This window comes from Salvia miltiorrhiza, unplaced genomic scaffold, assembly GCF_028751815.1.
Source record: "Salvia miltiorrhiza cultivar Shanhuang (shh) unplaced genomic scaffold, IMPLAD_Smil_shh fragScaff_scaffold_79, whole genome shotgun sequence".
NCBI lineage: Eukaryota > Viridiplantae > Streptophyta > Magnoliopsida > Lamiales > Lamiaceae > Salvia > Salvia miltiorrhiza.
This window is the reverse complement of record NW_026651486.1, coordinates 438,410-463,905: the sequence shown is the minus strand read 5'-3', so window position 1 is coordinate 463,905 and position 25,496 is coordinate 438,410. Positions and strand designations below refer to the sequence as shown.

General features: G+C 37.5%; 1 long non-coding RNA gene across 2 annotated transcripts; it reads left to right on the top strand.

The window, feature by feature from the left end:
* Positions 1-22,261: 22,261 nt before the first annotated feature.
* LOC131003155 (uncharacterized) lies at positions 22,262-23,513 on the top strand. Of its 2 annotated transcripts, none has more exons than XR_009094557.1 (2): positions 22,262-22,681; positions 23,161-23,513. It is a non-coding gene; the product is annotated as an uncharacterized LOC131003155 (long non-coding RNA). The 2 variants fall into 2 exon arrangements; XR_009094556.1 differs by having other exon boundaries at positions 22,285-22,681; positions 23,083-23,513.
* The last annotated feature ends 1,983 nt before the right edge of the window (positions 23,514-25,496 follow it).

Sequence of the window (25,496 nt, the reverse complement as noted above, 5' to 3'; positions counted from 1 at the left end):
AAAGCTTCACCGCCTCCTCTTACGAGGATTTGGTTAACCTTTACGATAGGGATTTCCACCGCCTCCTCTTCCGAGGATTTGGTTAATTTCTTTGTCAATGATTTCGCAGCTTCCCATCCGAAGCTGCTTCCCATCCGAGCTGCTTCCCATCCAGATGCTTCCCATCCAGGCTTGAGCACTCTGCGCGGAGCATGGAGGACCCGGGGGGGTGCAACCAACTTTCGCGGCTTACGATTAAATAGTAACCCTCTGCGTGGAGCATGGAAGGCCCGGGTGGCACGACCAACTTTCACGGCTTACGATTAAATAGTAACCCTCTGCGTGGAGCATGGCAGGCCCGGGTGGCACGACCAACTTTCACGGCTTACGATTAAATAGTAACCCTCTGCGTGGAGCATGGAAGGCCCGGGTGGCACGACCAACTTTCACGGCTTACGATTACATAGTACACCCTCTGCGTGGAGCATGGAAGGCCGGGTGGCACGACCAACTTTCACGTGCTTACGATTTAAATAGTAAACCCTCTGGTGGATGGAGCATGGAAGGCCCGGGTGGCACCAACCAACTTTCACGGCTTACGATTTAAATAGTAACCCCCTGCACGGAACATGGAAAACCCGGGAGGTGTTGACCAACTTCGTGGCTTACGGTTAAGTGCAACCTCTGCACGGAGCATGGAGGACCCAGGAGGGGTGCCGAACCAACTTTAGTGGCTTATGATTATGTGCAACCTCTGCGCGGAGCATGGAGGCCCGGATGACACGACCAACTTTCGCGGCTTACGATTGAAAGAACACCCTGCACGGAAGCATGGAAAAAACCCGGGGGGTGCGACCAGCTTTCGCTGGCTTACGGTTAAGGACAACCTCTGCGCGGAGATGGAGGACCCGGGGGGTGTAACCAACTTTCGCGGCTTACGATTATGTGCCACCTCTGCGCGGAGCATGGAAGGCCCGGATGGCACGACCAACTTTCGCGGCTTACGATTGAAAGAACACCCTGCGCGGAGCATGGAAAACCCGGGGGGTGCGACCAGCTTTCGTGACTTACGGTTAAGGACAACCTCTGCGCGGAGCATGGAGGACCCGGGGGGTGTAACCAACTTTCGCGGCTTACGATTATGTGCCACCTCTGCGCGGAGCATGGAAGGCCCGGATGGCACGACCAACTTTCGCGGCTTACGATTAAATAGTATCCCTCCCTCTGCGCGGAGCATGGAAGGCCCGGATGGCGCAACCAACTTTCGCGGCTTACGAGCGCTTCCCTCCCTCTGCGCGGAGCATGGAAGGCCCGGATGGCGCAACCAACTTTTGCGGCTTACGAGCGCTTCCCTCTGCTCTGCTGGAGCGTGATCCCTCTGTTTTTCCCTTTACTTGTTGAGAAGTCATTTTTGAATTTGAAAATTGGGGATTACGGGTATACACCCTACTCCTCCCCTCTGGTGACATGTGCAATACTCTGTTATGAACATGTTGGCCCAATTACTTCTTACTCCCTTCTCCGGCCCATGAATTCGCATAAGCCCATTACCTCTTGTCCCCTTTCTCAGGCCCAATACCGTCTCTATATATACCCTTCTCCCCTTCATGACCTAGCTCAGAATCCCTTATTTTCTTTTCGCCGCCCCCAAACTGTTCTCCTCTCAAACCCTAGATCTCCCGTCTTTTTGGCTCAAAATGCCTTCCTATCTTGGTTGTAACGCCCTCAGTCAGGGGGAGTGAGTCCTTTTGCGAAAGTACGCCGGCGCCCGTTGGTGACTGAATAAACAGGACTCCCCCCCGCCTGAGGGTTTTATCTCCGAGATTCTTACAGGAGGCTCCCCCTGCTCTTTTCCACCTTCTTCTCAGACCCTAGATCTCCCGACCCTTTGTCTCTCCTTTCCTGTATCTTTCCCCATCTTGGTTGTAAAGCTCTCAATCGGGGGAGCGAGTCCTGTTAAGGGGTTGTATATTGAAAAGACAGGACTCTCCCCCGCTTGAGAGTTTTATCTCCAGGGTTCCTGAAGAAAGTTTCCCCCCTGAACCATTCCTAGCTTGGTTGTAAAGTACTCAAATAAGGGAAGTTCCCCTCAGAACATTCATATCCTTGAAGGCTTCGCTTTTTCCTCTGTGCTTCCAGTGCAGGTCTCTAGCTTTGTGATTGTGAGGAGGGGACTTCCCGTATTTGAGAGCATTATTACCAGTTTCCCGAGATCTGGAAGTTGATTGGTCTTTTCCTCCGCATTCTTTCCCTCTGGCACTTTGACTTGTTGCTTTTCTTGGTATTCTGCAGGTGTGGAGTAGATCCGGGGTGGATCTGCGGTAGATCTGGGATGAGTATTCCCCGATGGAAGAAAAAGCTTGAAGTGTTGACACATGGAGGCGAAGTCGTCAGCTCTTGATGTTTTTGTTTTCCCTTTGACCTGCTAAGAAGCAGTTTTTGTATTTAGTTTCTCCCTTATCCTGCTAGGAAGCAGTTTGTACTTTGAATTTGAAAATTGGGGATTACGGGTATCCACCCTACTCCCCCCTCTGGTGACATGTGCAATGCTCTGCATGAACATGTTAAACGGCATATGTAACGTAAGAAAACGATAATTGAAATAAACAAACACAACATCAGGGAATTCCCTAGAACCACATATCTGTTTTATTGATATCATGGCCCCGGACCTCGTTAAAACCCCTGTGGAGAAAAAGAGTATCCGGTCTACAAATGATTACTCCTGCTAAATAGCAGTTATACATAGAACTTTTTGAGTGTGTTTATATTCCATGGCCTGGGGAGAGTTCTGCCGTCTGAATCTGACAATATGTACGCTCCGCCACCCAAAACCTCTGTAACGATAAATGGTCCTTCCCAATTTGCTTCAAACTTGCCCACTGCCTTTAACGCGTCTGCTCTTTTCAATACTAGATCGCCCTTGACCAGTTTTCTTGCTCTGATCCTTTTGTCGTACCCTGCTTTGATGACACTTTTATATTTTGCTGCTCGGATTTGAGCTTCCTCTCGCTGTGCTTCCACAAGGTCGAGCTCTGTTCTTCGAAGATCGGCGTTGTGTTCCGTATCATAAGTGATAATGCGGTATGATTCCAATCTGGCTTCTGCTGGTACCACTGCATTGGATCCATATACCAACGTGAAAGGAGCCTCCCCTGTTGCCGTCTTTGGACTGGTGCGATAAGCCCAGAGGACGGTATCCAATTCTTCAACCCACTTCCCTCTGCTCTGATTCAGTCTCTTCTTGATCCCTTCACAAATAGTTCTGTTAGCCAGCTCCACCTGGCCATTGGCTTGTGGGTGGGCCACCGAGACAAAACGCTGTGTGATATCCATTCGGTCGCAGAAATCCGCGATCATTTGCCCTGTGAACTGAGTCCCGTTATCAGATACAATGATTCTTGGTACCCCGAATCTGCAACAGATGTTTCTCCAAATAAAGCGCTCCACTGTAACTTCATCAATCTTGCCCACAGCCTCGGCCTCGACCCATTTAGAAAAATAATCTACTGCCACGATGAGAAAGCATTTCCCTCCCGGTGCTGTAGGCAACTTCCCGACTATATCAATGCCCCATTTGTCAAACGGACATGCCGCGTACATAACACCCATAGGCTCCCCTGGTACATTGATTCGCCCTGCATGTCTCTGGCAAGCTTCGCACTTGCGGACGAACTCTCTGGCCTCCTTGTTGATGTGAGGCCAATAGAACCCGGCCCGGATAATTTTGCGCACAAGATCCCGAAATCCCGTATGCCCACCAGCAGCAACCTGCATGAATTTCTTGCAAAGCAAAATTAGCTTCCTCTGGAGATAAACATTTTAGCAAAGGTTTAGTGAAAGATCGTTTGAAGAGTTGGTCGTTGATTAAGCAGTAGTTCTCATAGCGAGCCCTCTGATTGGATTCTCTGCTCAGCCGCTCCCCTGTCTTCAGAAAGTGTATAATCGGAGCTCACCAATCGTCCCTGATCTCTACCGAGAACACTTGCGAAGTCTCCATCTCTCTGGTATCACAGAGTAAGATAATCTCGTCGCTTCCAAGTTTGCTCTACTGCGCTAGCCATGCGCGCCAGTAGGTCGGCCTTCGTGTTTTCCTCCCTGAGAAATCTGTTCGAGCTTAAATTCCATGAACTTTTCTTTCATTTCGCTAATTTTGGTATGGTACGCCTTCATCCTTTGATCCTTGATATTATAACCTCCCGAGAACTGTTGGGCAACCAACTGGGAATCTGTCTTTATGATGACGCACTCGGCTTTAAGCTCTGACAAGATATGAGCCCCTCTGACCACGGCCTCATATTCCGCTTCATTGTTGGATAACCGACAAGTGAATTTGATGGCGAACTGGTATGTCCCATAACCCGGCGAAGTGATATAAACCCCGATTCCACACCCTTCTTTTGTTACTGATCCATCCACGAAAGCAACCCAGAACTCTGGCACGGGACGCCGAGTTGTTTCTTGTAGGAAATCTGCCAGCGCTTGCGCCTTGATCGTCGTTCTCGGTTCATAATCCTCGTCATACTCCCCCAACTCCACAGCCCACTTAACCATTCTCCCTGACAAATCCGGGCGTCCCAAAACTTGTTTGAAAGGTAAAGCAGTGCGCACCACCACCCGATGTGACAAGAAGTAAGGTCTCAGTTTTCTTGCCGTAATCATGACTACCAGAGCAGCCTTCTCAATCTCTGTATAATTCAATTCAGAACCTTGAATAATTCGGCTGACGAAATAGATGGGCTTCTGATGGCTTCCTTCTTCCCTGATAAGCACAGAGCTGATGGCATCCTCTCCCACCGCTATATATAGATACAACGTTTCTCCCGGGACCGGCTTGGTCAGAGTAGGGAGTTTCGCTAGGTACACTTTAAGATCCTCAAATGCGGCTCGACATTCCTCTGTCCACAGAAACTTACTGCCCTTCCTCAATACTTTGAAAAATGGCATGCTCCGCTCTGCTGATCGCGAGATGAATCTGCTCAGAGCAGTGATGCGCCCATTCAGAGTCTGCACCTCCTTGATTCCTCTGGGCGGTGTCATTTCCATAATAGCTTTGACCTTTTCGGCGTTAACCTCAATTCCTGCAGGCGTGACTTTATATCCCAAGAACTTCCCTGTTGTGACCCCAAAGGTGCATTTTGCTGGATTCAACATAAGCCGATGGTCTCTGACCACCGTGAAGATCTCCTCCAGGTCAGAAACATGATCCTCTGCCCTCATACTCCGAACAAGCATATCATCCACGTATACTGAGATATTCTTAGCAAGTTGGTCTTTGAAAATTTTTTCCATCATTCGCTGATACGTGGCTCCCGCATTCTTCAGACCAAACGGCATACTCTTCCACCCATATACTCCTACAACAGACGGCAAAGGCCGTTTTGGCGATGTCTCCCCTGTTCATCTTTACCTGATGATACCCTTGGTATGCATCCATCATGGATAATAAGGCACATCCTGAAGTAGAGTCCACCAATTGATCAATCCTCGGCAGAGGATAGTGGTCCTTCGGACAAGCGGCATTTAAATCTCTGAAATCCACACACATCCTCCAAGTGTTTGTTTTCTTGGGTACCATCACCGCGTTTGAGATCCACTCTGGATATTGCACCTCCTCAATATGCCCGGCTTTTAGTAACTCATAGACCTGCTCTCTGATTGCAGCGTCCTTTTCAGCCCCAAAATTCCTTGTCCGCTGTTTCACCGGCTTAACCTTGGGATCCACATTGAGGCAATGCTCTGCTAATTCTCTATCAATTCCTTTTAGATCTGCGGTGCTGAATGCGAATACATCCGCATTTCGCCGAAGACAGCTAATGAGCTCTTCTCTGACTTGATCACTCATGGTAGATCCAACCTTTGTCTGGAAACCCTCTTTCCCTGGAAATAATTCGATCATATTGCAAACATCACTGGTGGACACCAGCGCGGTTTTCTCTGTGGAGTCTCTGTCTTTTAACAAATCCGCCAACTCTTGGCGCTCTTCTGCTGGGGCGTGCACCTCGCCCACTTTCCCCCTCTTCCGAGCGTCCGACCCCTCTGTCCGTCTTTCCCTTTTCTGTCCCGCTGACTGTGTAAGCATTTGTACGTGGCATGCTTTTGATGTTGTTTGATCGCCGCAAACTTCTCCCACTCTTCCACCCTCAATTGGAAACTTCATTTTTAGGTGAAACAAAGAGATAACCGCCCTGAACGCCGTCAAGGCAGGCCGGCCGAGTATGACATTGTACGAGGGTTTAGGCATATCCACCACTAAGAACCGTACCATCCTTGTTTTGTTGCCCGCAACTGCACTACCAAGAATCAATGGCAGCTCTACATATCCTAGAGGCATGACCATTTCTCCCCCGAACCCAAACAGAGGGGCGTTTGTCGGCTCAATATGAGCGTTGATTCCCATATTTTGAAGACATTCCTTATACAAGATGTTTACAGCGCTGCCCGAATCTACGAAAATACGGTGAATGATGCAGCCGGCAATGTCTGCCGTAATGACCAGCGCATCATCATGCGGGTACATCAATGTGCGTATATCTTCTGCTCCAAAGGTGATCGCAGGCTTTTCCGCTGCATTCGTGATTTCCATGACCCTTTTAGGATAGTACCCTGTTTTGACTGCTCTGACGACTTGTTTTTTGGCCCGATTTGATGTGGGCATCCCGTTCTCTCCGCAAATCATGTGAACTTCCCTCCTGTATGGGGGGGGAGGAGGAGCTTGCCTGTCTGCCCCCTCTCTGCGATTATCCCGGTTGTCATCAAGCCTGCGATCTTTGTTGTTTCCCTGCTCTTGTCGCTGATCCCGGTTATTTCTTTGATCCCTCTGATCTCGCTGATCCCTCTGATCCCGCTGATCTCTCTGATCAGTCCTCCTCTGGCCCTCATTTCCTCTGTCAATGAAGTGGTCGAGATATTCCTGATGCACCAGTAATTCCAATTGGTGTTTAAGATGTCCATAATATTTCGTGTAATGCCCGAAGGAATTGTGATATTCGCACAACTTATTATTAGGCCCCTCCTGTGGCGGCCCCGTCCGGTAGGTTCCCGGTGCCCGAAAGAACGGCTGATCCTTTATCAAATGAAAATTTTCTTCTTGTGGCTTATTCAAAGGTGTGTACTCGGTAAACCGCGTAACTTCATTCACTGTGCGCTGCTGTTGAGACGGCATTCCTCCCTGAGGTGGCAATACCCTGGGAGGCAACCCTCTGAACGGGGCCCTTTCTTGATGTCTCTGTCTTTCGGGTGCTTCCTCAGCTTTCTTGACCCTATGCTTATCATTCTCCACTTTTCTTGCCATCTTGGCATCTTCCAACTGCAAATAACCTGGCAACCTTGCCATAATGTCATCAAAATCCCTTGCTGGACGAATTTGCAATTCGTCAAAGAAGATTCCTGGCCTGAGTCCTCTGACATAGGCGCAATTCTTGATTTGCGATTCTGCCTCTGGTACCTCCAGAGCAGCGAGATTAAATCTTGTTGTATATTCCCGCAACGTTTCACCCTGATCTTGCTTGATATCCATTAGCGAAAGAGCTGATTTCCCTACCCTCCGCGAACTCGCGAACTGACGTAAAAAACGAGTTTGTAGATCCTCAAAGGAATGAATAGAGTTCGGGGGAAGCATCCCAAACCACAACTGAGCCGGGCCAGTAAGCGTAGTTGAAAAGATGCGGCACTTGATGCCCTCCGTGTACATATGCAACGTGACTAACCCTTCAAACCGATTGAGGTGCACCTCTGGATCGGTAGTGCCATCATAATCCAGCGAGATAGGCTTGTAGCTTCTAGGTAGGGTATCTGCCAGAATATCCTCAGAGAAAGGACTACGGTTGCTGACGGGGTGAAATCGCGAAGTCTTGGCCCTCTTGTTCCCTGTATGCTTCCCCTGCTCCCTTCTGTCTTTGGGCGCATCACGAGCGTGGCGCTTGTGGATTCTATATTCAGGTCTACCAGAGGAATACTCCGGTTCCCGTTCCTCTGACCTTTCTGTGTAGCGCGATTTTTCTGATCGATGGGACTTCTCTACCCGGTGCGATTTTCCTGACCTTTGTTCCCTATCCTCCCTTCGGGATTTCTCCCTCAGTGATTCCTCCAGATCCTGGAGTTGATGTTTCAGCTGGGACACTTGGTTTTTCAACCTTGCTTTTTCCTTTGGTCTCTCCTCTTCAAACACCAGGGAGACGGATTGACTATCAGACTCGTCAACCCGCTCTCTTCTGACCACACTGTTGAGTCTGACCCGGCTCCCCTCTGGTCTTCTTTCCACTTCCCTGTCAGCCGGGTCCCCTTGCATTCCAGAGGCATCGCGGCCTGTTTGTTGATTGCTAAAGTGTTTACCTCCTGGGCAGTTGGAGGTGGGGCCTCAGTGCCCTGCGGGTTTGCTGCTCCAACCAGGGGAGCTACAGTAGGCATGATAGACAGCATCGGAGTTCCCATTGCCTGGCGCATGTTGGCGTAACTGAGCAAGGCCATCATCTGCTCTGCTATCCCAAAGTTAATCGATCCCCCACCAGATGTGGGGGCCAAGCTCGGCACCTCTGATCCTGGCGTCACCAGAGCAGACCTCTGGAAGTTACCATTCAATCCCATCAGCGGAGTAACCGAAACAGCGGGGAATCCCGGTGGCGTAGCGAAGGTTGTGTTGCCCTGCAAGTTGTTGAACAATGAGGTAGGCACCTCAGTGGTAAGCGCAGCGGAGTCGAACTCCTTTTCTAGGTTGCAGTGTGCATCAGAGGATCCCATGGTACCTACACATAAACAAAGTGAGAAACCATTCTAACGACGAAAGGATAAACCCCTTATTACCGATTGGAGTCCCGATATAAGAAATCCAATAAGAAATCCCGGCTACCGGTACAGAGACCGTTAAAAAATTCCCCACGCAGTAACTCTATACACTGGGAAATAAACCCAGGGCATAGATTAAGAAAACAGAGCCCGCATAACGGTGGTTTCCCCCGTGAACCCCCACCAAAGTCCGGCGGAGAAAACAGAGCACCCAGAGAACCAAAATAGGAAATCCAAAGACAAGCAAAAACAGGGCAACCACCAACAAACTTATTAGCGTAATACGTTAGAAATGATAGATAAACGAGAGCTATGTAAGGAAACGAACAAGATTAACACGGCAATCAACCCAAGATTAACATGATCCTGTCTTATAATAATCACAAAGCCTATAAACAACAGGATTATCACGACCATCCCCCAAATTATTAGCGCAAGGCAATATTCAACGTATAGGACGAAAATTAGTCTAAGCAAGCACGAAGGACATCCATAATTATTCTTTTAAACGTAAATTATCCACCCATCAGCAACACAAACCTCATGATAACAACATCAAAACACTAATCGACGTATTAATCGGTGCGAAACCCGTAAATTAACAGTAAAGAAGTTCATGAGACAAGAGACAAAGTGCGAAATAATCTTTCATCAGTTCAAAGCCCCTAATTAACAACAAACCCTCACATCCTCCCAAAAACAGAATAATACTCAACAGCCCACAAGCACAATTCAAAGATTATCGGAGAAAACATGAAGATCACCCACAATTATCCCGTTTATACGCAAAACACCCGTATACTAACAGCATAAACCCAAGATACCGGCGATACGAGGTCAATCCACAGTTCATCGACGCAAAACACTAGATCCGTAAGAAAAAAGCACCCAACATAATCAAAACAGAGCCTCACACCACAATTTTCCCATATAAAACATTAGATCAGTGAAGAAAGCATCAATTCTACCAGGAAACCCTTCGTGCGTAAACAATTAACCCAAACAAACGGTGAATAAACGTAGAATTCCCCGATTCATGATTTGTGCCCGTCGCCACCTTTCCTCATGCACCAAAAACATAAATCAACGCACATCACAGCAGATTATCAGTATATTAAACCAGAAGACGCAATTAACCGATTAAAAACAGCTGGGTGTCCGAATTATCGGCTCGATTGGTGCCAACACCCGCAAATCCGATTGGAATTTCAGATCTGCGTACGCCGGCGACCGTGATCTCACGTCCTAGCCCAGTAACTTTCCCACAGACGGCGCCAGTTGGTGTTTTATGAAACCAACACCTAAAACTACAAAGTGAAATCATAAACTATACCTAGTGCGATTGACTGAAGAAGACGAAGTGAATGATCGGAAACTTTGCACTAGAGAAAAATAGCTGTTATATTCAAAAGTATCAGATAGCGTAAATGTAATACACGAGCACGAGACCTATTTATAGATTACAATTGAGGGTAAAAAGGTAAAATCGATGCTAGTGCATGCGTTTGACGTGATTGAAGGGTATATCAGGAATTTCATCTTCACGCGGGAAAATCCTCCGCGTCTTTGGCGATCCTTCTGAAAGAGGCGATCTCTCTGGCACGGATGACTTCTCTGGCGTGGAGGACTTCTCTGGCGATGGTGACTTCTCTGAGGGGGATGACTTCTCTGATGGAATTGACTTCTCTGATGGAATTGGCTTCTCTGGTGAGTGTATCTCTTCTGCCATATTCGTCCCGCCAGTGGGGTCGATTCCTCTGATTTGTATTCTTTCCCTACTCTGCACATATTACTCCTCATCAGTTATTTTTATAATTATATGGGTATATATGTATTTTGGACTTTTAGAAAATTGCTCTTTTTGTTTTTAATAATTTTATACTCTCTCCATCATATAAGAGTATGTATTTTTTGCTATTTTAGTATGAGCCATACAATGTGTGTTTTTTTATTTTGGGATATTACCCCATCATATAACACATCTCTTTTTCCACTCATAACACTTATTTAATTTAATAGTATTTATTAAAATTCGTGCTACCAAAATTGATGCACAGTATTAAAGGACGAAGGGAATATTTATTTTAAATTTGACAAGATCTTAAGAAAATTTCATGTGTAGTTAGAATTTAATTAAAATTTGTTAACATTTTAATTGAGGGTGTCTTCTATTTGACAATGGAAAATAGTATATATTTTCACTATTTTTCACTATTTTTATATGAGTATTATATGGTAGAGAAAAAATTACAATACTTTGTTTCTTCTCCCTTTTAACTTAAATTCATAATAATATTAATAAGATTGTAGCGTGATACTATTTGTTTGTGTTTTCCTTCCAAAAGAATATGAGATAAAAAAAATATTATATAATAAAAATTTTCATATTTTCTTATGGGGTTATTGCCAGAAAATACATATACTTTGTCAATTTTCTGGTTTATATCATGACTTTATAATTTGGCCAGAAAATACATCAATTTTCAATTTAATTGCAATTATAACATGACTTTATAGTCTGGCAAAAAAATACACCAATTTTCAATTTATTCTCAATTATAACATGACCTTATTTAGATTATTTTTCATCATAGATGTATTAATATTTATTGTATTTATATTAAATTTTTATTTATAAAATATTTTTAATTGATTGATTAATTTTTATAAAAATTAAGTTAGATGATTAATTATTTCATAATAATTATTTCATAATATATATATATATATATGTATGTATTTTTAAGCCATCAATATAATATCTTGTTTATATATATATATATATATATATATATATATATATTTGATTTTAATATTCTATTACTATATTATATATATAATAAGTATATATTTATTTAAATTGTGAAATTATAAAATATTAGGACCAATTAAAAAAATTACGTACATATATAATAGAAACTATGTTAAAAAGTAAATAATATTATATATTATTTACATATAGATGTATATTTATCAAATATATATGTATTTATATATAGTATATTGTGAGATGAAAAGAAAATTAAAAATATTTAATGTATTAAACTTGATATTATTATACTAAATTAATTACAAGGTCATGTTATAATTGAGAATAAATTGAAACTTGGTGTATTTTTTGGCCAAACTATAAAGTCATGTTATAATTGCTATTAAATTGAAAATTGATGTATTTTCTGACAAAATTATAAGGTCATGATATAAACCAGAAAATTGACAAAGTATATGTATTTTCTGGCAATAACCCCTTTTCTTATCTTTATTTTCTCGCTATAAATTTACCAACTATTTTGGTGTCCAATTTTATGTTCGAAATTGGTATCTAACTTTTCTTTAAAATCGTAATATGGCAGTAAAATTATGTAGAGCAAGAAGAAGGAGTGTCGAGAAGATGATCTACAAAATACCTCCATAAACACACATTGGTCATTGTTTACGGAATACAAAAAATTCACTTCTTGTCGTCAAGGGAATATCAAGCGATACGAATTTTTATTTGTGAACAGTGAGGTTTAGTATTCAAATTACATTGTTTTCCCTCTTCAAGTAAAAAAAATCGCTTCTTTAAAAACGTCATAGAAATATGTATTGACATTACTTTTATAAATATTTATAGGTAGATTGTGTTATTTACCACACTCTATAGGGAAACTAGCTTTTACAAAAATTACTACCCGACACATTACCTCCTCGTTCCATACTCACCCCTTTGCAACAATCTATATCTATATATAATATAAAAGAGGAGTTCAACGGTTACTTTTTCCTGCCATAATTTAAATCTACAATTATTTTTTAAATTTCAGTTATTAACTACATTTCATCTTAATTATTTCTGCCACATTTTCGTGAAGAGCAGTTTTTGTTTTTTCAAACTAAACTTCTTTTCTTTTCTTTTTTCTTTTTTTTGTTTTTTACTTTTTTTCCTCTCTTTTTGAAAATCATGCAATTTGAGTAATAATAAAATATTCAATATGTATATCAAATTAAAGATCACGAGATTACCTTTAATTTGATAATAGGTATAAAATATATTTAAGATAATAAAGATATTGAAATTTAAAGTTTTAAACTACATTTGTTTTCTCTCTCATCTCTCTACTTATTTTTCTTAAATGATACTTTCGTTATATACTTTATTTATTTTTTTCATTTAGATTTTATTTTATTTTCTTTACTTTTCTTTTGTTTTTCGATTTTATCTTATTCTTTTTTGTGCATAACATGTTTATGTAAGATTTCATATATATATATATATATATATATATATATATATATATATAATTATATCTTTTTCTGCTATGATTTCATAGATTTTTTTTAGAACTTTTAAAATTAAAAAATAGAATAATAAGCTATGTTAAATTAAAATTTTAAACCAGTATTTTTAAATTTAAATATACTCATGTATTTATTTTTATTTTTGTGTATTTAAAGAGAAATAAGTAGGTATCATGTTTTGTGTTTTACATGTTTTTTAATTATAATAATTTAGAATGTAACAAAGGTGAAGGAAAATATATTGGTTCATTATATACCTCTTTTTTAAAATAAATTTTTTGTATTTATTTTAATATAACTTTGTAGATGAATAATTAATTATATATATTAAGAATATAATTTCAAATATATTTTTTCATTTATGTTTGTGTATGGAATGATTTATTTACTTATTTATTGTGACGTGTAATAATAATAATAATAATAATAATAATAATAATAATAATAATAATAATAATAATAATAATAATAATAATAATAATTTTCAATTCTTTAATAACTATAATTACACTTTAAATAAAATTAAAAATTTTATGTTTTCAAATTTGAATTTTTATTGAGTAATTGATGTTTATTATTATTTTTTATTTATAAAATATATTTAGCATTTTTTTATGTTTTGATTATGTTGAATATTTATATTTATTTAAACATGTCGTTTAGTTTGGATACTCACCGTGCATGGCACGGTTGAATGTACTAGTAAGAACTTAAATTGAACTTTCGTCACAATATCTAACAAAAAAAAAATTCAAAAACTTTCAAATAATTCGACACGACTAACAAATAGACAAGATTTTCCAATCCAATAATCGGAGGCAAAGCTATGTCAATTGATGGAATATATCTTTATTTTTCAAATAGTTTGGTTTTTTAAGGCAGTGTATGTATCTTTGACCTTTTCAAATCCCAAAGTTTGATTAAAAGCTCAAACTTCTCGAATGGAAATGGATAAAAATAAAATAAAAAATAAAATAATCTTTTCCCGATAACAAATCGAAAATCAATTATTTCTAAAACATTCATTTTAACATAATGGCGATTTACGTAAAATAATTACTGTACCTTGAGACTTGGCAGTTGGCAATGTAGAAAAAAAACATTATTTCGATATCACAAGATTGAAGTGAGAGGTGAGTAGTGAAGTAGTGGTTGTACATTCACTGCATCGCCACGTGACAGCAACGTCACTCAAGCATTTTGCCCGCACGTGGCGAGAGATGAATAGTCTTAGCCACTGACGACGTCGTTTCACCAGCCTGTAAAGTCTTTCTTGACCAAGACTGACAAATTCCAGTGTGATTACGACACATGACTTTGTCATAGACAAGCATCAATACTTACACCAAAGGCCCATATAAACTAGGCTGGGCTTTCAAGTATTAAAGCCCAATTCATAATAGGCCAAGAATTGTGCGATTATTGGGCCTCTCCTTTTTATATTTTGGTGCTTGATGGTTTAAAATTTTGGTTTCAAGAAACTTGGAATTGAGCTATTGGGTAGACTAGAGGTCCAAGTCAATAGTTGGATTTGTTGTATGAATATTGATTTTGGAGAATAAAGTCTTATAGTGAAATAGTTTATGATGATCGAACGTGAGATGTAAATCTTGATCACTTATAATTGAAAGATTCTAATTTTATATGATTCGGTAATTGGCATAAAGATAGACTCAAAATTCAATCTAGTGTCAACTTGTAGTAAGAAAACTTTGCCTTTTTATACCCTTTATAGAAAAGCTTTCACTATTCCAACTAAAGATTGGGAGAGTTTAGTCACCATAGGCTCATAGCATTCTTATTTCAAACATAACGACAAATTTTTATCGTAGCATGCTAACTAGAACAATTTATTAAGTTCCATACTTCATATTTACCTAATTACCTTAATCCAATCAAACGAGACATGTTTATTATAAATGCTGTACGTGTAGTGTCTGCACAAGTTATGAAACAAGGGGGAAAAATCCAAAACAATCAATTATTAGTTTTTACCTATCCATCCATTGAATGTCAAAATCAAATTCTTATTCGTAGTACTTTCACCATATCATACTTTGCCACATGTGAGGTTAATACATCGCCCCTAAAAGGGGGCTTATCCCTATCTATCTAAATCATTTTATGAAAAGAAAAATACTACTTTTCAAACTCCAGAGCCATAGTTTCAATGTCACGAGGAATCAATACAAAGCTCTTAGGTCGGATGTGGGGAAGCAAAATTCTATTGCCACCTCCTCATTATCCATCACTTTCTCTTGTACCACTCTTTCTTTTGCTATAGATGGCTTCAATTTTAGAAAACAACAATTTTCTACAAGTAGTTTAATTTTTGTTTTATTTTATCAACCCATCATTTTAACTGTCCGCTTCTCTAAAACAAAAGAGTGAAAATTTAAGATGTCCTACTCCTTCAGTTATACATGAAAAATATCGTATTCACTCCGTCTCAATAGTAGTGTCTCATAGCTTTTGGGCACGAAGATTAAGAAATGTGTAAAAAGTAGATAAAGTGGATTGGTGAAAATTATTTAAATATTAAATATAGAGAGAGAATATATATTGCCAAAAAGTGAATGAGATATTTATATTAGGACGACCAAGGACGGATCCAGAATTTTTTTGTTACAGGGGCACAAAAAAACTGTAAATATAAAATACATTAAAAAAATTACTATATAATAATCCAAGTCTATTACTAAAAATGATTACTACATAATAATTCAAATTTATTAGAAATTGAGAGTTTAAAATTTTGGTTATTTGTTATATACTTTAATTAAATATATATACAAATAAATACACACACACACACACACATATATATATATATATATATATATATATACTTAATAAAAATAATTTAAAAATTTGTGGGGGCACGTACGTCCGTCCCTGGGGATGACCCAAAAAGAAAAGTGGGACATTGCTATTGGGACGGAGGAGTCTTTTATAAATAAAAACAATCTATGCCCAAAATTTAAAATCCTTGATGAAGATAACTTTGCTTGATTTTTTGTGAAAATCTTATACATTTGACCGATTTAATAACTATCAGTTAGAAATGTGTAAGGAATTTTTTAAAAAGAGAACAATTTGATAGCTATCAGTTAAGAGTTCATTTAGCTGATGGGTGGCTAGATTTTTTAGCCGCTCAGGCGGCCAGACCACATCATCGGACGGCCAAATCATTTGACCAGGTGGCCATATCATCTAGCCACTCAAATCATCTAGCTGCTCGGTAAAATGATTTGGTCGCCGGTGAAATGATTTAACCGCCTGGGCGGCTAGATGATTTGGGCGCGAACTATTAGGAACACATAAAAAAAGCCATGTAACACACAAATATGATACATTAAATCAACACTTATAAATCAATCTAAAATCTCATCACATGTAGTGAGATCTTAGATTGATTTGTAGATATTGATTTAATATATCTTATGGCTGATATTTACATGGAGGGAGGAATTTTTTTATCAATTTTTAATATGGTTATGCATCACTATATACTGTTTTATTCATTATACTCATGATCTCACGAAAAATATCAATCTCATTAGAACCTACCCTTTATATATATATATATATGGGCGCGCTCCAGTGAGACCCCATAATTTTCGTGAAACACTAGGACAATGAATAAGACATATAATACTAATAAACAAAACGTATATCTAATGAACAAGATGTATATACTGATGAACAATGCAGTATATGCTGATGAATAACAAAATTTAAAATATTTTGCTCCCTCCAGGATTCGAACCCTGCGAAAAAAAATCACCCTCCAGATACAATATCAGTCATAGGATTGATAAAATAAACACACCAGATCGTGCCCTAGATCTCACTAAAATTAGGGGGTCTCATTGGAGCGCCCCTATATATATATATATATATATATATATATATAATTAAACAAATATTTATAGAGATTGTCATGATACTAGTTTTGGGAAGGTTATGTAATTAAACAAATAAAGTGCATTTCACATATTTTCGACTAATTTGGGTTTCTTTTTTCTTTATCTTATTGTACAGAATTAATTGTATTTTTAATTTTAAACTCCATATCTATTATCAGAAAAAAGAAATATGCTAACTTAAATTGACAGGAAAAAAAATATTTCCACTAATCCTGAAAACATAATCGAAGATATTTGTCTCTCTTATTGACATAAGGGAACATGTGACATGTAACAAAGTCGATTCATGTCTAAAGTTATTTTCATATAATTTTTTATTTTCGTGATATAATTATGTGAGTTGATTATTTGGTGCAAAACATTACTTTACATGTTAGAATTGCTTGCTTCTTCCATGACTCAAAACTCAAAAGATGCACTTTAGAGGACACGTTGATGTTAATGATAAAGCAAAACTAATTATCTTGCCTAGCTAAAAATAATAATATGTAAATATATATATATATATATATATATATATATATATATATTTAAATAAGTAATAAAGATTAAAAAAATGACACATTATATCATTTTGAGTATGTTACAATTGACGCTCTAAAGTCTAAACCAGTACTTCTGTATTTTGATCTCTAGTATGTTTTTTAAATGGGTATTTTATGTATAATATTAACGTCGTACATAGTTGATAAATAGTCTGCAACAATAATACGAATAAGCATAGAAGTACAATAGTAATTAAATAGCTTATAAAATTGTGAATGTCCTTATTTTTTTTTTTGGGAGACAAATTGTCAATTTCATTATTCAATAAAATCTCATTTGCTGCGTAGAAGTGGGAATTAGTATATTATTAGCTGTTGTCCAATTTATCCATCCTTTTCGCAAGCAATTATCATATTATCAATCAAGTAAATCAAAACTATGCACTAGATAATTAATGGATACCCTTTATAAGAAGAATACCTATAAATCTTTTTCTATGATTGGTGAGGCTGAAAGGGTGAAATATGAAGGCAGAATTTGGGAACCCACGATAAAATTTTCCTCGTCTTGGAGGAGCTCACTGAGTTAAAAGAATGAATTCAATGTGCATATGTTGGTATAGCGATATGTGTTAATGCATAAAATCAAAGATTATAAGTTTGAGTCCACCATGTTACGGTGTTTTTATCAAAAGTGGCATCTTTCAATTCAACAATAATCTTTTTATTCATTTTATTTAGTGTGTTGTGTGTTTCAATTGAACAATAATCTTTTTGTTCACTTTATTTAGTATGTTGTGTTTCAATTCCACAATACTCTTTTTATTCATTTTATTTAGTACTAGTGTATTACCCGTCGAATTTCGACGGGTACATATTTTTTGTAATTTATATATTTTATGTTATTCTTGTGATAATTATATAAAATAATTTTTTATGTAAATTATTTATATAATTAAGTAAATTAAATTAAATTAGTAATACATTTTAAATTATATTAATCTCAACAACTTTAAGCAATTAAATTATTAATTTTGTTGAGATCATAAAAATACCTATTAGTTTTCATATGAAATTTTATAAAAAGTTAACGCGTAAGAAAAAAAGAGAGTAGAAATACATATAAATTTGACATAGGCATGATGGCGGATTGATTTGTTGCATTTGTTGTTACAAGATTTATTAATTTTGTTCAAAATTTTTTTTTTTTTTTTTGCCTTTTGACCATAATTTTATATAGAGATTGAAAAATCATAATTGAATTGTGAGTATCATATAATTCCGAACTTCTAAAAGCATAACTAATTATGAAAATAATCTCGCCTGATATTTAAAAGACCATAACTGATTTATCGAACATCGTATCATTTGGAGTTTTAAGACCAACCAAGTTGTGGGCATCATCTCGTCGCAAACTTGACAGATCATCTCTAACTTCTGAGCATTATCTTGTCTGAAACATGAAAGAGAATCATCTCGTCTAAAACTTGAAAGAGCATCATCTCGTCTGGAGTTTTGAGCATCATCTCATCTAGAGTTTGAGAGAGCATCATCAAATATGAAATTATATTCAACCATGACTCCAATTGTCAACTATCTAACAAACATAACTCTAACAATTTAGATATTTTATTTATATATGTAATTTTATTAGTTCAAACTCTAGAGAGAAATGAAAGAGAAGAGATCTTAAAGCAGTAAAAGAGAGAGCGTGTGCTTTATTTCATCATCGTAGGTATTTATAGGCATTACAGTCGGGGTAAAGTAGTAAATTCGTTTGGTCATCTATTCCGCATGCTCGCCATTAAACTAATTAAGGCTATTATTAGATTATAACTTGTCAGGTCGTTGTCCCCTAATTACAGAGCTGGATTCTGTCCTCATCATCCCTCTCTGTCTAGTAGCTCTGGATTTCCTCCCTTGGGGCAGACTTTTACTCTTTGGCTCCGCTCTGCTAAATAGCTCCGCCTTCTGGCGTGTGGCTCCGCGCTCTGGCTCCAATAGCTTAGCTCTGACTCTGGATCTGGCGATTAGGCTTTGGCTCTGACTCTGGATCTGGCGACTTGGCTCTGGCTCTGACTTTAATGACTTAGCTCTGGCATCTCTGCTCTGGCAGCTCTGCTCTGGCAACTTGGCTCTGGCCCTCTGGAAGCTCTGCTCTGGTTAGCTCTGGCTCTGGCAGCTTTACTCTGGAAGCTCTGCTCTGGCAACTCTGCTCTGGCAGCTCTGCTCTGGAAGCTTTGCTCTGGCATCTCTGCTCTGGTTAGCTTTAGCTCTGGCATCTCTGCTCTAGCTAGCTCTGGCTCTGGCATCTCTGCTCTGGTAGCTCTGCTTTGGCAGCTCAACTCAGCGGTGACTCGGCAGCGGACGAACCGCAAGCTCAGCGGCGACTATTTCGCCGGAGTTTAGAAGAAGGAACGGCAACGGGTTATAGGAAAAAGAAATCTTAGGGCTCTTGTATTAATTGCTTCGAATGGAGAATTCTCATGGGTTTAAGAAGTGGAAACAGAATCGAACTAATTAAGGAATGAAAGAGGGAGTCAGAGATGAGGCGGAGCAACGCCGCCCTTAGGACGGCGGCGACGCCTGAATTTAGAGGGAGAGAGAGGCGGACAGTTTAAGGGGGGAATTGAGGCTCAATTTGAGTGTGCAATCGACTTTAGAGAGATAAAAGGATTGAGAGAAGAGAGAGACAATGAAGGGGGAGACGACGCCGACCTGATTCAGGGACGGCGGCAATGGGGTGAGGAAAATGGAGGCGTGAGGAAGAGGGAGGCGTGACTTTTATTTTAGAAGTGAGAATGAGAATATATAAATTGGATTCTCAAATGCCACGTTGCAAATTGAGATTGAAAAGAAAGAATTTGAGGCCTGCCACGTAGGCTAAGGCCTAATCGTATTATAGAATAAATATTATTATTATTATTATTATTATTATTATTATTGTTGTTGTTGTTGTTGTTGTTGTTGTAGTAATGGACGAACAGAAGCAAATAAAGTTTGCAGAAATGAAAAATATATTTTTCTTCCCTATATAAATAAAATGTATGGATTTATTTTATAAAAAATAAAAATAAAATTTTAATTATTTTGATAGACATATAATAAGATTTTGTTTTAAAGTAATCAGTTTATAGAATTTGTGCCTTATTATGCAAACATGTAAATCAATGACCGGACCCGTTTATAATTTACATATACGTGCATGTCTCAATTCAAACTTAATTCAAAATTAATTTTATTGAAAATTAAGAATATAAATATTATATATATAAGATTTTCTTGTGCTTTCAATGGTTTTTTTAGGTTTTTTCTTTTCCTTTTTAATAAAATCACAATTTAATAATAAATATAAATATATATATATATACACACAATATAATATATTGCAACATATACATATAATATGTACACTATTGAGAAATATAAAATTAATACTCCCTCCGTCCACGAAATGAGTACCCATATTTCCTTTTTGGTCCGTCCACCAAATGAGTACCCATTTCCTTTTTTGGTAAGTGTACCCCACACATCCCACTCACAATAAAAGTGGGTCCCTTATTCCACTTACACACACTTAATCAATTTCTTAAAATCCGTGTCACCCCCAAATGGGTACTCATTTCGTGGACGGAGGGAGTAACAAATATACATCTAATCACTAACATTCAATTAAAATAATTTATCGTATATAGATTATAATTTTTTTCTTATCAGACATGTAAATCTAATTTTTATCTAGAAAAAATAAATAATAAAATTTATTAATTTAGATTATATGTAATGTTAATATTATATATATATATATATATATCATTAATTATATTTATTATGATTAATGAATCTTTATATAGAATGTAATAGTTAATTAATTAATATATGATGAAGATTATATATGGTAAATTTTGAAATGGTGAGATTTTAGATATGCCACATAGGTTAAGGCTTAATCCTATTATATAATAGATGTTGCGTGTTTCAATAACACCATACTCTTTCTATTCACTTTATTTAGTGTGTTGGTTTTGACATTGCACTTTACTTTTAGTATTATTTGTAAGATATATAGTGTTTGCCTACGTACGTATTACAATAAAATAGAAATGTAGGAAATCAGATTTTAAAATAAACAAATTGAAATGAAATTATAAGGAAATAATTAACCCACAGAACATATTAGTCGAGTCGATGAGGTTTCTCTAATTGCAAGACGAGATATACCCTGAAGATAAAACGACTTCATCTCATAGGTAGCAGCACCGCAGACAAATGAGCTCCGACGAACTGAAACGTGGCGAGAACAAAACTCAATTAATGTATGCAGAGAGAAGTGAAGCTAGTGTGCAGATGTTTGCTGGTTTGTTAGAATGCATGAATGACTGTCCTATTTATAGGTACAATCCATTTATGGAGGAGCCTGCATCCTTCGATTCCCTTAAAGACAGGGAGCTGAAATTCAAACCTGTTGGGAGGTTTCTCTTGTAACAGCTGACGTCTCATCAAGACTCACATGTCCCATAATGTCGAGGGTTTCTGGTTGTTGTGGGACAGCTTCTGACGAGAGACCAACGAGTCCTCCTGACCAACTATGGGGATGGGTCCCATGTGCATGTATGGGCCCAAGGGGTTGGGCCTCGATCTTTTGGGTCGAAGAAATCAGAGTCCAAATAATTAGTCCAATAAAGTCCAAGGTTTAGCCCACCCAAAGACCAATTATCAAGATCAAGTCTCCATTTGTCAAAGCAAATTGTGTGGTGAGGGGCCTAAAACCTTGACTAGGTATGTTAACTTTTTTTTTTGTCTGTTTTGGTTTACCTCATCTACACACTCATTTTGCCCAAAGCAAAGTGTGTATGTGGGAGGAGAGTCAACCTGTTTTCATTTGTTGTTGGTAATCCTCCTTCTAACACCTTTTGCCTAAAGCAAAGTGTGTGAGTAAGGAGGAATACACGTCTGTGTTTAGTTGTTTTCTTTGTTTTTTCAGTCTGGTTCACATGAAGGATGTACACATCGAGCGCAATAGAGTCAGATTCACCACCCCTAAGTAGCGTGTTACTTCTGTTGCAGTCACTCAACCATTTTCCTAGCGACTAATAACAAAGAGAAGACAGATGGCCCAACTACTCTGAGTGTTAATGAAGAGGCCCGTTTGGGCATAATAGAAGATGTTGTGATGAAGACAAGGAACACACTTTTTGCCTACTTTGCACGCGCTGAATTCAGGTATCCACTTGAACCCTCCTCTCGACCAAACCCTCCATTTGTTTTAAGTTATTTTTGTTTTAGTCTTTCGAGGCTGTTATGATTTTATTTCCCATTAGAGTCTGTTTGCCCTGCCCCCTCTACACACCCACTTTGCTCAAAGCAAAATGTGTGTATGGGAGGGGGCCGGATGGGGGGAGGACGATGGTTTGTTCCCTATTGTTTTGGATAATCCTTCTTCGCACACCCTTTGCTTAAGACAAATTGTGTAAGTGGTGGGAGACCCAAACTTTTTTGCTTTTCTTTTTTGCTTGTATTGTCGGGTTGGTCTATTATTTTTGTGATCAAATAAGAATGATTGTTTTCTAGGTTTTGATTTTGCAAGTAGTTTGAAATTTAAGTTTAAAGCATGTCATATGTAGTTGATGAAGATGGATAAGATTGTGGATACAATCACAAGGTTTTTTAGCTTAAACTGATGCAATAAACCTCGACTAAAGGTTACTCGTTGGTGATGATTGTCGTTAATCAAGTTGTGGACCTCCAGTGGTGAATTTCAAACTCAAATGCTAACTAACAAAGGCCGTAGAAGAATAGTTGCAATCGTCCCCAATGAGATACCAAGCGGTGCGACCCCCTGTGTGTGAACAGTGAGGTCTCGGGACCCCGAATCATATTAAGTGTTAAAAAAAATTCAATATAAATAATAAACAAATATTCATACCCTTTTTTTTCCTGAATAAATAGATAGTGGAATCACACTGTTATTTGGCTAAGCTGCCAAAAGTGGATATATATATCAAATATAAGGAAGAAGGCGTGGCACTTAAGACTTGAGAGTTCAAATGGTCAATCAAGAATACCAATATTATTTTTCAATTAATTTCATAATATATATTATAGATACATTCAAAGTTATGGATGAGTTGACTAGAAATGGTTTGATTCATTTCACTTATTGGATGCATTGAACTTAGTTAATTTAATCATGTATACATGCACACCATGATTTCCATTATACGTTTTTAAACGAAAAGGGAAGTAAAACTGCAAGTTGTCACGTAGTTGTATATGCATAAAGAAACATATGTTATACGAATATCGATCATCATCCACTCCTTATCCATAGTTATTTTATCTCTCATCTTTTTTCATTTCTAGAAATGGATTTATGTCCTTACTAAAACAAACATTGTAGACGTCATGCGCAAAATTAAAAGAAATTTCAATAAATGAATTAATTATTTTATTTAAAATAATTTTTCGTGATGAATAAGTAGATGATCGATTCGCCACACAATGATCAAATCATCGGTACAAAGACTAAAATTAATTTACGAGGTATGAGAGAAAGAATAAGATGAAAAAGGAAATATATATATACCTATATATATTTAACCCTTCCCTATAGGGTTAGGTTTTATTGAGAAGCTCAAATGTGTTGAGAAGTTGAGAAGCAATCTAATAGATGAACATGTCAATTAGTTTTTATGAACACGAGTTTGATCTGGGGTTCGATCCTTGGCGGTGACGTATTTTATTCGTATGTTCGTTAGTTATATTTGGTATGTTCAAAGAATTTATTGATCTAGGGTCTAATTGTCATGTTCATCAAAATGTACTAACATGTTCATCTATTAGATTGCTTCTCAACTTCTCAACACATTTGAGCTTCTCAATTGAACCACTCCCCTTCCCTATATATATATATAACATTTGTGATCATATACAATATTTTTGGGGTTCTGAGTTTAGACCCTCATATATTCAACGAAAAAATTCTTTGAACATGACGTGAATAAATCATGTCCGTTAGATTAGATAAGATCAATGAATGAGATTACTTCTCTCTTCTTTCTTACATTTAGGTCTTCTTCATTGAACCCTGGCCTATATATATGAACTACATATCAGTTGAATATTTCATTTTTATTAGCAGTTGCGCGTGACATAGCGATCAATACTACATTTTTCACTTGATAGTGTGCTGCCATAATTTGTAGTTGAATATAAATATGTGTAACATATTTAAGGGACTGGGTGTATTTTATAAGTTACACAAAAATTAGAGCTTTAATAATAAATTTAATTCCTCTCTTTTGAATTTAAAAGGTAAACAAATAGGTAAGATTTTAACTTTTATATCATTTAAAAAATATTAACGCGAACCACATATCAGTTAATATTTCATTTCTTTTTATTATTTCCTTTGTCCATAAAACATCTTCCTATTTTTTCATTTTCGTCCATTCATGATACATCTTCCTAATTTTTTTTGGAAATAATACTACTAATTATCATCTTTACAATTTCCACATATATATACATATGTTGTCATTAATGGACCCACCGTATTTTATTTTAATTGATCCATTAGTCACTATTATCACTTTTTCTGTCATCACTTTCTCTAATTTGCGAAACTCCTTTCTACTCATCAAATACACAATTAACTTTTCTTAAAATTCATGTCGAATTTTCCTTAAAAAGATGTTTCATGGATGAGGAGAGTATCAGTTAATGGCGTGCGACACAACGCTCAATATTACATTTTTCACTTGATAACATCTATATAATGTATAAAAATGGAATTTTTTCCCTCTTTTTTTTTCTCTCCCTTCTTTCACCAATTTTTTCAGTATTTTTATCTTTATTTTTTATATAATTTTAATTCTTTACTAAACATTGTCAAATTTGATTTATGAAGAAATATTCAATATGCATCTTAAATTTAAGTTCGTAACAAAATCTTTAATATGGTTTAAAAATCATTAAAAATAAATATAAAACAATTAGTTTATGAAAACTTTAAAATATTTTATTTTCTCTCTCTTCG